A 15316-nucleotide genomic window follows, 5' to 3' on the forward strand; every position below is an offset into this window, starting at 1 on the left:
ACATGTGATATTGAGGTAATCTTTGTATAAACCCTAAAAAAATATTATATCTATCTAATGAGATCCTTGAGACTCTTGAAAAATTTTAAATTTACCATTTTCGCTGTGTATATGTGTTTTGAGAAACCTTGCAATGATAGTGGAGCCATCATTAAACAATTAAGGTTGTTGATTGCATGTTTTAATTATTATTTTTCTACAAAGTTATTTTCCAAATAATTTAAAAAAAAGGATTTTAGTTGTTGTTTTAGTCAGATCTAGGTGAAACCCACCATTGAAAAAAAAATTTCATTTTTTAATTTTTTTTTCAGATTTGGCTGGATCTTTCAACACTGTCGGCGTGCCTGACCATGACAAGTAGCAGTAGCATGCCATGGTTGTGCCATTAGCCATGACGTTGTAAAAGCAGCAACACTGCATGTGGTGGTGTAGTGTAAGGGTTGCTACCCCATGCTGCATTTGGAACAACAACAACAATAACAACAACATCTATCAACCCGATGCTGGTAGAAGAAAGAGCATATAAGAGATAGAATTATGATTCTTCCTTTTCATGTATAAAATGTTGATTTTATATTTTAAAATTAAAACCTAAATTAAATTAATTATAGAATTAATTCTCCTAATTGGATTAGGATTGAATTAAAATATTTAATTCATGATTTTGACTTTTGTGTTATTCTAATTGGATTAGGATTTAATTAGGTTTTTTTTAATTAAAATATTTTTTAAGAAGAAAAATTTTATTTAGTTATTCCAAATATAGTTTAGGATGTTAATAAGAATTTTAATATGATAAACTTTCTTATTAAATTTTGAAAAATAGTTTTTCAATAAATTTGTATTAAATAGAATTTATTGTGCTTGAGAAATTATCAAATTGGATTTGATTTTATATTTCTAAGTGTTATAAATATTATCTTAAAATTACATATAGAGCCAATAATTAAATTGAAGCATGCAATATATTTATTTATACATATTAATATAAATCATTTGGATCTATTTCAGGGTTGTTATAAGCAAGATTTTCTTTTTGAGGTTTGTTGAGGGTGAAAAATATAATCTTAAAATTCAAAAAGAAGAGATAAGTTGAACTCTACATTTTAAGGTTTATCTGGATAAGAGGTTCAAAAAAATATTGTACAAGTTTTCTTCAACCAGTAATGACATATGAGCCCACACGCCAACAACAATGATGGCACGTGGGACCCACGTGCCATCACTATTTCCACATCTTCAAAAGCTTTAGTAGCTCTTCCATCATATTTCAACTATATAGGTTTTTATCCAGCCTTTTCTGAAAGGTCTACATCAAAATTTAGATGATTTGATGTGTTTAATAATATTGTGTAAATATTTATAATTTTTATGGATGTGTGGGTTAATTTGTATAGAAGAGCTACTACCAGCGAGTGTTGCTAGTCCTGTACCATCGCTTGGAAGTGAGGAGCAGGTGGAGAGGAGATAACGGTTGTCTTAGAGGTCCTCCTAGGTTTTACTAGAAGAGAAGAGGTTGGACAGTGGGGTTGAAGATGGGTTGTTCATGGGTGAAGGTTGAAATGCTAGGTTGATTAGTTAGTCGTGGGTGATGGGGATTCTTGCATAGTAAAGGGTGTGTTTTTTTTTTCTTTGGTTATAAGGGGAGAGTCTGCTGGTGAGTAGGAAAATATTGGGACAATTGTTTTAGTAAAAAAAGGATAGTCTTTTTTTGTTTTGTTTTTTTCTTCTTCTTTCAAGTCCTTTTATCTATGGCTCAGGATAATATTTATAATACAAGAGTCTCAAAGTCCTAAACAAACACAAACTCATCCTTTTTCAAATTTAAATTTTATTCAGATTTAAAAATCAAATTTGAAAAATAGATTTTTCTATAGTTTGTTTTAAAAAAAACATATTATAGTTCTTAGTTTTCTCACAATTGAAAAATCACACCCCTGAATAAATATTGGCACATGATATTTTAATTCTTAAATTTACCCTCCTTAAAAAATAAATTAAAGCAAATAAGGTCAATTTAGCTTATGACAATAATCATAACATCTCAAAAGCTTGTAATGACTCGACTTCTTATAAAGTTGTTTTTGCTTAATTTTTGTAGGAGTTTATCAACTTTGACAATAGGATGCAACTACTTTGGATTAGGTAGTCGTCATTAAAATCTTTTATTCCATCGATTCCTTTCTATTTTTTTGGACTCTTGTTAGAACTGCTCTCGAGTATATATTATTTTATCTTGATGGTCTTGAAATATCATGCACATCATGCTTGTCTAATGGCATTACAATGACAAATCTTAGGGGAAGGTTCTAGCCATTATATATAAAGGCAGGTTGGCTAACCTATTGGTCATAAAAGGATCTCTTGTCGCCTAGGTAATTAAACCTTAAAATGTCGACCTAAGGCCTATAAGGTATAAGGAGTATATAACGAGGAAGATTTCATTGGCTACTAATTGTGACCATGTAGACTTTCAATAAAAGTCTGTGGTTTCATAAGTTCTAATATGAGACGTAACCCATCGAGGCACCACTAATTCTTCACACTAACTTAAAAAAAAAAGTATGTGTAGAATACCATGTCGTGTAATGTGTGTGGTAATTACTCTATATACAAGGATTAGAATGCACCTAAATGAATCATCAGAGTCGGCTGGAATGGGAAGAAAATTACTAGAAAAGACAATAAAATAGTCTTTGCATATGGACTACATGCGTAGATTGATAGGTCTGACTGTCAGGTTTCTTTGCACGCGCTGCTAGGGTAAGGTGGTGCATGGACCACTCTGTATTGTGAATAAATCTCTATCTTTTTTGTTGGTGTGGATGGTGTCGACCACATCCTTTTGTGGTGGGAGATCAATAAGCGAGAAGTTACTATTGTGTTGTATCTTTCTAGGTTGTCTCTTTACAACTTTAAGGAGGTGAAGTTTTTTTTGTTGTTCTTTTGTCTTATTTTGTTGATTTTTTTAGGTTTTTCTTTGCGAGAGTCTTTTATTTAATCTCAATGTGTATGTCCTTCTCTTTGTGTCTCTTCCTTTATTTATATTATCTAGGACTCCTTGCAAAACAAGAAAAACTAAACTAGAAAAATAATGTTAGGCAATATTTTTTTTCTTGACCAAGAATTTCTAATTAATTAAATTTCATCTTTTTAAACAGTAGAATCTCTTTCAATAATTTTCCAATTCTACATGATCCTCCCATTTATATTTCTTTTCCTTTTATGTATAATCTTCCCCAATTATTTTTTAGTTCATACTCTTTTTAGTCCTTTGTTATCTCTTTCTCTTTATTTCACTCTTTAAACTTTGTTTTCTTTTTTTCTTCTTCTTGTTTTTAAATGCCAAAAAAAGAATTGGACTAAAAATATAATTTTTTAAAAACACTCTTGACATGTCTCTTTATTAATATATATATTTTTATTTTCTTGAAACACACTTAAATTATTGTTTATTCATGCATGATACATATTTATGTTGTATCATTAAACTTTTTTTTTCATTATTCCAAAAGTAATTAGAAGACATATCCAAAGAAATATGAATGATTTAAAATAAGGATAAAAATATATATCTTAATTAAAATCTCTTTGTCTCATTAATGTGCTAAATGTTTTTTGAAAACTTTTTACCATAATATTTGTTTCTTAGACAATATTCTGTTATTATTTCAAAAGCAAGTTTTAATTAAAAAAAAACAATATCCTAATAATTTTGATGCAATTATATTTGAAAAATATAAGAATAATACAACACTTGCACATTGTTGTAGTGAACTTTTTGGCGATATCATTAAACTTGGCCCTGCAGGTCAAATTTATAACCTCCCAACTTGATTTCTTACCTAACTTGAATTTTAAATTAAATTGTACGGGGGTTGACTTGATGTGACATGATCAACTTAATAGATTTAAAGGTAGTCCGAACGATTGGTAAAAATCCAATTTGACTTATAAAAGTTTCAAGATGAAATAGTTTTTTTTTTTTTAATATTAAGACGAAGACATCTTGAATCAATCCAACGACTCGAGTCATGTATTCAGCTAGGCTTAATAACTTTATTTTTTGAACTATTTTTTATTTAACAATGTAATAAAAAAATACACTTGCAGAAAAAGCAACATAATAAAATGTTTTAAAAAATAATTATGACGGGTTGTAAAAAAAAAAAGAATGCTTGATAACATTATTAAAAGACTTATATAATCTTATTAAAAAAAAAGCAAAAATCAAATGGTATTTAATAAAATAATATCTAAAATCTACTCTTGATTAATTTAAGAATATATATAAAAAATATATGTAATATATTTTAAATTTATTCATTTTAAAGAAATTAAATTTTAAATTATGGGAAAAAAAACCTTAAAACAAACTAGGTGTGTGGGTCTGAGTGACCTAACTAATCTAGCCTATTAAAACTATGGTCAGGCGAATGGGCTTCAAAGCCCATGTTTGCACACCAATGTATTTCTTTTTAAAAAATAGGTGGACTAGACATCATCAGCCCAATATTTAAAAATAATACAGATGATATAATCTAGTTACATAGTTTTTGGTTATTAAAGATGTGGTCAAAAAATAAAGCTCGGTTTTTTTTGCCTAAAAAACTAAAATTTAATCCATTTTTATGGAAAAACATCTAAAAACACCCTTATAACCTTATTAAACTAATATCTCAACTCAAGAAACCTACAAAATAATTTAAAACACATAAAATTAAATTGAAAAAACTCTCTCAATCTTCATCTACCTTTTCCAGCAACATAAAAAGCCATCTTAAAGCAATTTTAGATTAAAACACATAATTATCAAACTAAAACGACAAAAAAAAAACTTTTTATCTTTTCATCACTCAAACTTTAATTTTTATCTTTCTAAATCAAACATGAATTTAACACCATAACATCTTTTTGACACCCTGAGAATCTTATAGATTCAAATCTAAATTCTGTCTATATACATTCAGAATAAAGATCTTTTAAAAAAGATGAAAAAACAAAACTATTGAAATATTGAAAATTGAGCTGTAATTATGGTAAATCGAGATGTATACGGGCTCCCGAGCTCGGGTTCAGGTATTGTTCAACAAGGTGAGGGAATTGTTTTGGACTGGTCCATAAGTTACGTTTGGGCTGCTCTCGTTGAGGTTTCAGGCTAGCAAGTTTAGCGTAGACATCAACCAAAATTTCTCCTCTGCCTTTTCGAAATAACCCTTTCCCAACAAATTTCTGAAAAGTATCTCAATATCAAAATAATTTAAAAAAGTAAGAACAGTTTAATGGTTCAAATTATTCTTTTAAATTTATAATTGTTGAAGTTGCACTACTATCAACAATGCAATTTTTTTTAAAAAAGAAAAGAAATTCAAAGCTACTTGAAAAAATTATTAAACCGATCTTGTAGTTGAGATGTTTGTGATCAAGGGAATTTATTTTTATGTTTTAACTCGTTTGTAAAATTAATATTATTTGTTTGAAAAGTATTAAATTGATATTTTTCAGGTGTTTTTAAATGATTTTGATGTGTCGATATAAAAAATAAAATAAAACTTGATAAAACATAATTTTAACATATTTTTAATTAAAAAAATATATTTTTTTAAAATCATATACTATAATATCAAACACCCAGTTGCAATATACTTTGATATGCTTTAAACATTTTTTAACCTCGACAGGCTTTGCCAATGCCTTTTGTTTTTATGTTGTGTGTTTTAAATTCAGAATCCTTGATAAAATTAATTTATACCAGCAATAAAAAAATATTAATTATTCTATTTTTAATAATGCAATTTATATATTTTTTAGATAAAATAAATTGCTTTGTTTTAAGATATATCAACCCATCGAACTGTATTATTTTTTAAAATATTTTTGAAATTAATTTATTTTTTAAAATATTTTTGAGAAAATAGCTATTTTTCAAAAGCACTCCATGACGTTGAGAAAAAGGAGACAAGGAAATTCAAATGATTGGGCAAGTCATTAATCCAGGTTAATTAGTAGAAAATGTTCACAATTTTTTCTCGGTAGTAGATCAGTGTTACAGATTCCAGTAAATCATGGCCTTAATTTCTCTCTCCAATTAAATTTCATAATTGCTTATCAATATTTGTTTTCTTCGTTAGATAGGTTAGAATTTAGAGGATATTTATTGCTGTGATATTTATTGTTTTTTAAAATGTTTTTTTATTAAAAAATATATTAAAATAATATATTTTTTAAAAAATTATTTTTAATATCAGCATATTAAAATAATTTAAATATATATAAAAAATTAATATAAAATAAAAACAAATAAAAACAAATATTTTTTTTTAAAATACTTTTAAAACACAAAATCAAACAAATCAAGATCTTATAAGAGATGAGGAACATGAATATCAGAAAATATATATGTGTGTGTTCCAATTGCTTTAGGCATCCAACAATAATATATCCAATATGCGTGAACAACACTGGCTAATTTGTTTTTTATTATTTTGAGCTGGTTTGAAAACGCGGTTGGTTGTGTGTTTTTAAAATTTTTTATTTATATTTTTGAATTGTTTTGATATTTTAATATCAAAAATAAATTTTAATAAATAAAAAAATTATCTAAATGTATTTTCGAGTAAAAAATATTTTAAAAAACAACCAGTACCACGGTATAAAAGACGCTAAATATAAGCCACTACTTACGATAAGCTCAATATAGTAAAAGGTGCATCTCCATCACCAATTCCGTTTTCAAGGTTTATTTTCTTATGATATTCAGCTCAATGATAGAGTTTCTGGGGGAAGCTTGCTATTACTAAAAGTAGCACAGGCAGGTTGCATAATCCCATACAAATGATATTCTAGCAGAGACCGGCAGAATCGATGCTTCGACAAGAATTTATGTGGAAATATATATCTGTAAGACAGCAACCTTTGAGTTAACTTTGGAGAATTCAACTTTCCCACAATTATTGATCGTTGGAAAAGAGAATATATTTTCGGTTTTATATTCCAATATGTTGAAATATGTCCACATGCATGTTGCAAGAAAAAATAATAATAATATGATGGCTCAGTGGTAAGAGTTTGGGACCAAGATATTTGTTCTCTCTGTGGTCTCAGGTTCGAGCCCTGTGGTTGCTCATATGATGGCCACTGGAGGCTTATATGGTCGTTAATTTCATCAGGACCCGTGGGATTAGTTGAGGTGCGCGCAAGCTGGCTCGGACACTCACGTTAAACTAAAAAAAAAAATTTAATAATAATATCATATTTTTTGATAGCAATGAACTTTGTATACAAAGAATGAATATATAATTCGAAATACATTTTACACAATGAAAATTAAATCTTATCCTTGAGTCATGATTTAAAAATTATTCTTGATAAAACTTAAAATAATACATGTATCTTTTTATAATTAAAGGTGATATATACGAGTTAGAATTTAAAAGTAAAAAAATTAATCTTTATGATTTTTGTTGAATAAAACCTTAATATTCTAAGCTTTTAAACTAAAACACAATGTTCCCATTTGACCCAAATGGCTTATCGTAAAGAATCAATTTAACCTAATAGCTTAAACTGTCAGGTGATGTTCAATATATGATTTATATTATTTTTTAACACACATCCTCAAGTAAAAGCCTTTTGGGTTTGAAACTTGTACAATCTCACATTACTTTATGTTTAATTTTTATCAAATAAATAAGGATGGTGAGATTCGAATTCATGACCGTTTAATTATCAAGGCTCTGATATCATGTCAAAAAACTAATATAATCTAATAACTTAATTAGACTATTAGATGAGTCTCACATTACTTTGTGTTTATTTTTTATCAAATAAATAGGGATGATGCGATTCGAACTCGTGACCGCTTGGTCATTAAAACTGTGATACCATATCATAGAACTATCACAACCCAAAAACTTAAACTCTTAAATAAAATCTCAGGATATAATTTATATTATTCTGTATCATCTACGATATCCAGGCAGGAACATTTTTCATACTTGGTGATAACCTTAAATTCATCATGTAAACATGCCACTATTTCTTCTCATTGGCTATTAGGGCAACAAGAATGATGGGGAACAGGGCCACGAGACTAAACTCCAATGGTTCAAAATTTACTCACAAGAGAACGAACCTTTTGGAGTATTCTTTCTTGAAAGATGATGCATCTTTAGTAGACGGCAAGCCTGATATTTGATGCAGGATGGGTTCATTATCACCATGGGAATCCTTATCACCATGGGAAGAGAGTGAGAGAATATTATTTGCAGCTTCCCAATCAAAACTCGAAACGCGTCTGCTCGAATTCTCATTCCATTGTGTCCCTCTTACAAAAAGGAGGAGACGTGACAACCAGCCGAGAGAGACACTGACAGTTGACGGCGTTGCCAATCCTCCTTTAAGGGGCAAAGGAATAAAGGGTATGCTCTCTCTCTCTCTCTCTCTCTCTCTCTCTCTCTTTTCTTGATCTTTAAAGGAAATAACGTTCTTGATACAAGGTACTTGGATTGCTTTTGTTTCTCTATATACAGAAAACTAATTCCTGTGTGCGGTTCGTTTTCTGCAGAGGAGCCCGATCAGCTCAGAAAATATTCATCAATTGCGTGTAACTTAATTATGGCTCTCTATGTATTACAAGAAGTAAATCAATAATTCAGCACTTGTTCCAAAGAACTAAAGATTTCACTGTACTTGTAACTTTAGTGTTAGAAGAAAAGGAAATTATGTTAGTGTATGTTTGGAATTGTGTTGTATGTTTTTTTTTTAAAAGTGTTTTTTATTTGAAAATATATTATAATAAATATTTTTTAGATTATTTTTTTGTTTTTGACATCAACGTATTAAAAACATTAGAAACACTAAAAAAAATATCATATTGAATTTTTTTAAGTCAAATATAGTTTTAAAATGTAGCCAAATACAGTTTTAAATGCAAAAAACAAACAACCTCGGGTAAATTCTTTTTTATAGATTGCTATTTTTTTAGTTTTTACAAATAAAATCAAGTGATCCTACTATTGTAAATAATTTCACTCGACATTTATATCTTGTTAGTGCAATGATGTCAATAATTAAATGGGAGATAATAAGAGAGAAAAGGGAGCCACGTCGAGAATATGGAAGATATCTATAGTTATTCGTGAGCGAGTGACTGAGATTTCTACACGATTTTTGTAAGAGTTTCTTGTTTGAAGTGGAAGTGGCTGTTTTTATTTAAATATCTAAAAGATCTTTGGTAATTTCATGATATATTCAGCTTGTGATATTGAGAAATTAAAAGAAAGATAAAGAAAATTTACATATTTTCCCCGTAGAGAAGGGGTTAAAAGCCCACAAATACATAATTACATGAGAATGACAACCTACAATCCATCGAGCAGTAAAGCAATAACACAGTCTAGAGGTGAATCCAACAGCTTGTTTAGCAGTGATCTGCTTTTGTAATTTTGTTTAGGTGTGTTTTAAAAATATACTTGTTTTGAAAATATATTGAATTAATTTTTTTTAGTAATTTTCAATGAGTTTATTGTGTTGATATAAAAGAATAAAAAAATTCAAAAAACATTACTTTGATATATTTTTAAGTAAATATTACTTTTTTTATTAAAAAAAAAACAAAAGTTACCGCACTCCCAAACAAGTCTTAAAATCCGTCAAACTATCAAGTACTCCTAGATTAATAAGATGTTTAACTTATTTTTTTACTCCAAGTTACTTTAAATATTATATTGAGTTTATTTCTTATATTTGTTCCTTATGAAGATTAGAGATCTATATATTTTCTAGACAAAATAACATTAAAAAAAATATGATAAAAAAATACACCTATCATTGGATTATGATCTTAAAGTTACACTTGTAGACCTCACTCATCCAATAATTTATATGTATTTTCTGGGAAAAAATTTTCTTATCATATTGCCATTTTTTTTTAGTTTTTACAAATAAAATCAAGTGATCCTACTATTTGTAAATAATTTCACTCGACATTTATATCTTGTTAGTGCAATGATCTCGATAATTAAATGGGAGATAATAAGGGAGAAAAGGTAGCCATGTAGAGAATATGGAAGATATCCACCATAGTTATTCGTGAGTGAGTGACTTAGATTTCTAGATGATTTTTTTTAAGAGTTCTTTTTTTTTTTTAACGTGGTTATCTGAGCTAGCTTGCGCGCACCTCGACTAATCTCATGGGCTCTAAAGTTAACGACCATGTAAGTCTCCAGTGGCTCTAAGGAGATTCGAACTCGTGACTATTGGGAAGCAAACCCAAGACCTAACCAGTTGAGCTACCTCTCAGTTGAAGTGCAAGTGGCTGTTTTTATTTAAATACCTAAAAGATCTTTGGTAATTTCATGATATATTCACCTTGTGCTGTGGAGAAATTAAAAGAAAGACAAAGAAATTTTACTTATTTTCCCCGTAAAGAAAGGGGTTAAAAGCCCACAAAATACATAATTACATAAGAATGACAACCTCCAATCCATCGAGCAGTAAAACAATAACAGAGCCTAGAGGTGAATCCAACAGCCTATTTAACAGTGCTTTTGTAACTGTGTTTAGGTGTATTTTAGAAATGTATTTGCCCTAGAAATATATTGAATTATTTTTTTTAGTATTTTCAATGAGTTTAATATGTTGATATAAAAAATAAAAAAATTTATTTTAATATATTTTTAAAAAACATAAAAAAACAGAAGCTGCCGTATAGAAAATAAACTAAAAAGATGAAAAGAATATATTTCTGAATAAATATATCATTCAATGTTACAACAATTATTTATACATGTATATGCCTGAGAAGTCGTACATTAAAGGGTTAATATTTTGCGCCAATAAAGGTGGGATTACAAGAGATTGAGATCAACTCAAAATATCTTATCAAAATTGATTCCATAAATTATGGCAAATCAAATCTCAAGACTCCCCTTCAAGTTAGAATATGAATATCGAGAATGTTCAACTTGTATATTAATTTCTTAAAAATGTTTCTTCCTAAGGCCTTAGTGAAGATATCAGCCAGTTGAAGATAGAAGGGAACAAATTTTGTAACAATTTGACCTGCTTGGATATTTTCTCTCACAACATGGCAATCAATTTTGATATGCTTTGTATGTTCATGATATACAGGATTTGCAGCAATATGAAGTGTTACTTGATTATCGCAGAATAATGTAATTGATTTCAAACAAACCTGTAGATCTTTAAACAAGTATCTAAGCCAGGTAAGTTCACATGTTGCAGCAGCCATAGACCCTGTACTCAGCTTCAGCAGATGACCTGGATATTGTTTTTCATTTTCTTATCTTTCATGAAATTAGAGAGTCTCCAAGAAATACACAGTAACCTGATGTAGTTCTTCTTGTCATAGGACAATTTGCCCAATTTGCATCACAATAAGCCATAGTTGCAGAGAGTTGTTGGAAGAAAATAATAAACCGAGCCCTAGATTGTTCTTTAAATATCTCACAACATGAAAAGCAACATCCCAATGAGGTTTCCTTGGTGCAAGCATAAAATGACTTAAGATGTTCACATAATACATGATATCTGGTCTAGTAATTGTAAGATAGATTAATCGTCACATTAATCTTCTGTAGTGTGAAGCATCATTCAATAATTTACCTTAAACATTTGTAAGCCTTAGATTTTGTTTTATGGGAAAGTCAATAGGTTTAGCTCCAAGAAATCCAACATCATCAAGAATTTTCGGTGAGTTTTTTCGCTGAGATATGACAATCCCATCTTTTGATCTTGCCACTACTAAACTGAGAAAATACTTAAGATTACCAAGGTATGTTATGTGAAATTTTTTTTGAAGAAAAAACTTGATATCTTGAATAACTTTATCATTGTTTCCAATAATGATCATATCATCCATGTAAATAAGAACCATGGTTAGAGTATAGCCTTTTTCTTACACAAAAAGAGAGTGGTCTGAGTGTGATTAAGAGAAACCAACCATTTTAATGGCTTTTGAGAACTTAGAGAACCAGTTTCTATACGCTTGTTGAGTCCATAAAGAGGCTTATTAAGTCGACATACAAACTTCTCCCCCTATTGACAAAGTCTTGGTGGTGGAATCATGTACAATTCTTCATGCAAGTCACCATGAAGGAAAGCATTATTAACATCCATTTGAAAAAAAGACCAATTTCAAATAGCTGCCAAGGCAAGAAGAGAACGAATTGTGGTTAACTTACCAACTAAAGCAAAAGTCTCATAATAGTCCAAACCTTCTTTTTGAGTGAATCCCTTAGCTACCAAACATGCTTTATACCGTTTCACTGAGCCATCTGATTTATACTTGATTTGAAAAACCCATTTGCTGCCTATGGGATGATAGTTGGGTGAAAACAAAACCAGAGACCATGTCTTTTGATTTTCAAGAGTGGTGAGCTCAATTTTCATTGCTTCACACCATTTTGGATCACATAGTGCCTATTTATATGTTGTAGGTTTAAGAGTTCTAGAAATGGTGTCAACAAATAACTGATGGAAAGGAGATAATGAATGATAGGAGATAAAGTTGGATAACTGATATTTGGTACCTGATCGAGAAAAGGATGACTTGCATGGTTGTAGAGGAAGATGACGTATCAACCTGGCCACAATGAAAGTCACAGAGAAGAATAGAGGGTTGTCGAGGTCGATCGTTGTGAAGAAGAATAGGAGCAGATGTGTTTGGTTTTAAAGAAGAAGAAGATAATGAAAAGAGTGTGTGTGTTAGGTTTGATAATGATGGTGATAAATCATGAGAAGAGGGAGATAAAGGAGAGATAGATGTCTCAGGTGATGAGTGAGAGGTAGAGGATGGAATTGGAATTGGAATATCATTAAAGCCAGGAGATACAGTTGGTAGAGAGGTTGAAGTTGAAGAATTGGATGGAGTGGGAGTTGAAAAAGGAAATGTATTTTCATGAAAAACAACATCACGACTAGTGAAGAATTGTCGAGTGGTAAGATTATAAACTCGATATGCTTTTTAGCTAAAAGGATATCCAACAAAAATACATTAACGAGCTCTTGGTGAAAATTTAGTCAAAGGTTGCAAGTTGGTGGCAGAATAGAGATGACCAAACACGTGTAGAAGTGTATATGTGGGTGCTTTGCCATATAAAATTTTATATTGCGATTTGTGGTTCAAAACGAGGGTAAGAAGTCGATTTATGAGATAAGTGGTAGTGAGTAAGCTTTCACCCTAGAATTTCAATGGTAAATTGGCTCGAAATCTCAAGGCACGACCAACATTGAGAATGTGTCTATGTTTTCGTTCAACAACACCATTTTGTTGAGGTATGTGTGGACATGAACTTTGGAACAGAATGCCAAAAGTAGATAGAAATGGCTTTAAAGAGGTGAATTCCAAGCCATTATCACTCTGTATACTTTTAACTTGAACATTAAATTAAATGTGAACAAAAGTGATGAACAATTTTAACAAGCCTTGTGTTCCAGATTTGAATTTCATTAGAGAAATCCTAGTAAAACGGGTGTAGTCATCCACAATACTTAAAAAATAATATGCACCAGAATGTGTTTCAATTTTTTGTGGATCCTAAATATCGTAGTGTATAAGATAAAAAAAAATAAGTACTTTGAATAGATCTTATAGGAAAAGATAATCTTGTTTGTTTTGCCAAAGGACAAACATCACATGAATGTTGAGAATCACAAACAAAAGATGGAAGGCAATTTGGATGGATGTCCTAGTCTTTTATGCCAAATAGCTCCTGAAGCGAAAGAGACTTGATAGGAGGTTGGTAAGGTGGATGTAACTCTGATTGTGGCATAAGATACTATAGTCCCTTACTCTGCTTTCCCAGGCCAATCATCCTCTTTGTAGCCAGGTCCTGCAATATACAGAAAGTGGGGAAGAAGTGAATGGAACAATTAAGGCCAGATGTGAGTTGACTGACAGAAAGAAAATTCACATGAAATAAGGGTGCTCAAAGAACACCATGGACATGCAGTTTTTGAGTAATATGTACAAAACCAACACTTGTGATTTTTGCACAAGAGCCATTTGGTAAGATGACTTGAGAAAACATAGGAATAATGGCTTTATCAATGACTGAATTATCTATATGATTTGTAGCACTACTATCAATGATCCATTAAAGAGACTCAGAATTTTGAGATGTGAATGATGAACAAAATGGAGTAGAGTTACCTGTATAATTGGCCGAGACAACAGATTTTTCATTTTAAAAAAAAGGCTTTGATTTGTAAGAACTCTTTATGAGTGAATTGAAGAAGTTGATCAGAATGTTGGGCAGCCTTGGTGTTTGTATGAGATGATTCAACTCTTGTTCGATTTTGAGGTTAAACATCCTTATCATAAAGGTTGTGGCCAATAGGGAATCTATTCAAATAGAAGCATCTCTCTACTATATTTGTAGTTCCATCACAGTAGGTATAATGATGTCGTTTCTTAGATCCTTGTATCTTTGATGAGCCAGACATCCAAGTTCGAGAGAAATCCTGTCGTTATGAAGCAGAGTCTGATAGTTTGACATTCATGGCATAAACTCGTTTAGTAATCTTGTGCTCAACTAGTCCTCTTTGTTTTTCTTCCTCACGTAAAAGCGAATATGCTTTCTTAATAGTTGGTAAAGGGTGCATAAACATGATTTGCCCTCTAACAACTGAATAGGTCTCATTCAAACATATAAGAAATTGCCCAAGTCTCACCCTTTCTTCGTTGTTCGACACTTGCTTGAGTCCATTATAAGTGCACTGAATAGCTGGACTGCACATTTTCAACTCATCCCATAGTGTTTTTATCTTGGTGTAATATGTGAAGATGAATCCTGATTTTGCTTTAACTCCACAATGGAACGTTGAATTTGATAGTGATGAGAAAAATCACCCTTTAAGAATCGTTCTTATAGATCCAACCAGATTTCAGAGGGAGTTTCCATATAAAAGACATTATTGGCAAGCTCTTGATTTAAAGAGTTAAGAATCCAAGAGAGAACCATGCAATGCCATATCATTGCATCGTTGCCATAATGAATATTTAGGATTAGATTCACCTAGTTTAGGTATAGTCCCATTAATGAATCCTAGTTTGTTTTTGGCACTAAGACTTATCAACATGGAACGTCTCCACATAGCATAGTTGGTTCCATTAAGGACTTTTGGCACAAGAATCATACATGGATGATTTGAGGCATGGATAAAAAAAAGAATCAGATTGATCAATGATAAAAAAAAAAAAAAGACATGTTCTGATGAGTAGTGTTTTGGGTAACACTTGTTGAATCAGTACTATCCTTCATGGAAAAAAAAAATTACGGATGCTTGGTAG

Source organism: Populus trichocarpa, chromosome 18 (assembly GCF_000002775.5).
Source record: "Populus trichocarpa isolate Nisqually-1 chromosome 18, P.trichocarpa_v4.1, whole genome shotgun sequence".
NCBI classification, from domain to species: domain Eukaryota; kingdom Viridiplantae; phylum Streptophyta; class Magnoliopsida; order Malpighiales; family Salicaceae; genus Populus; species Populus trichocarpa.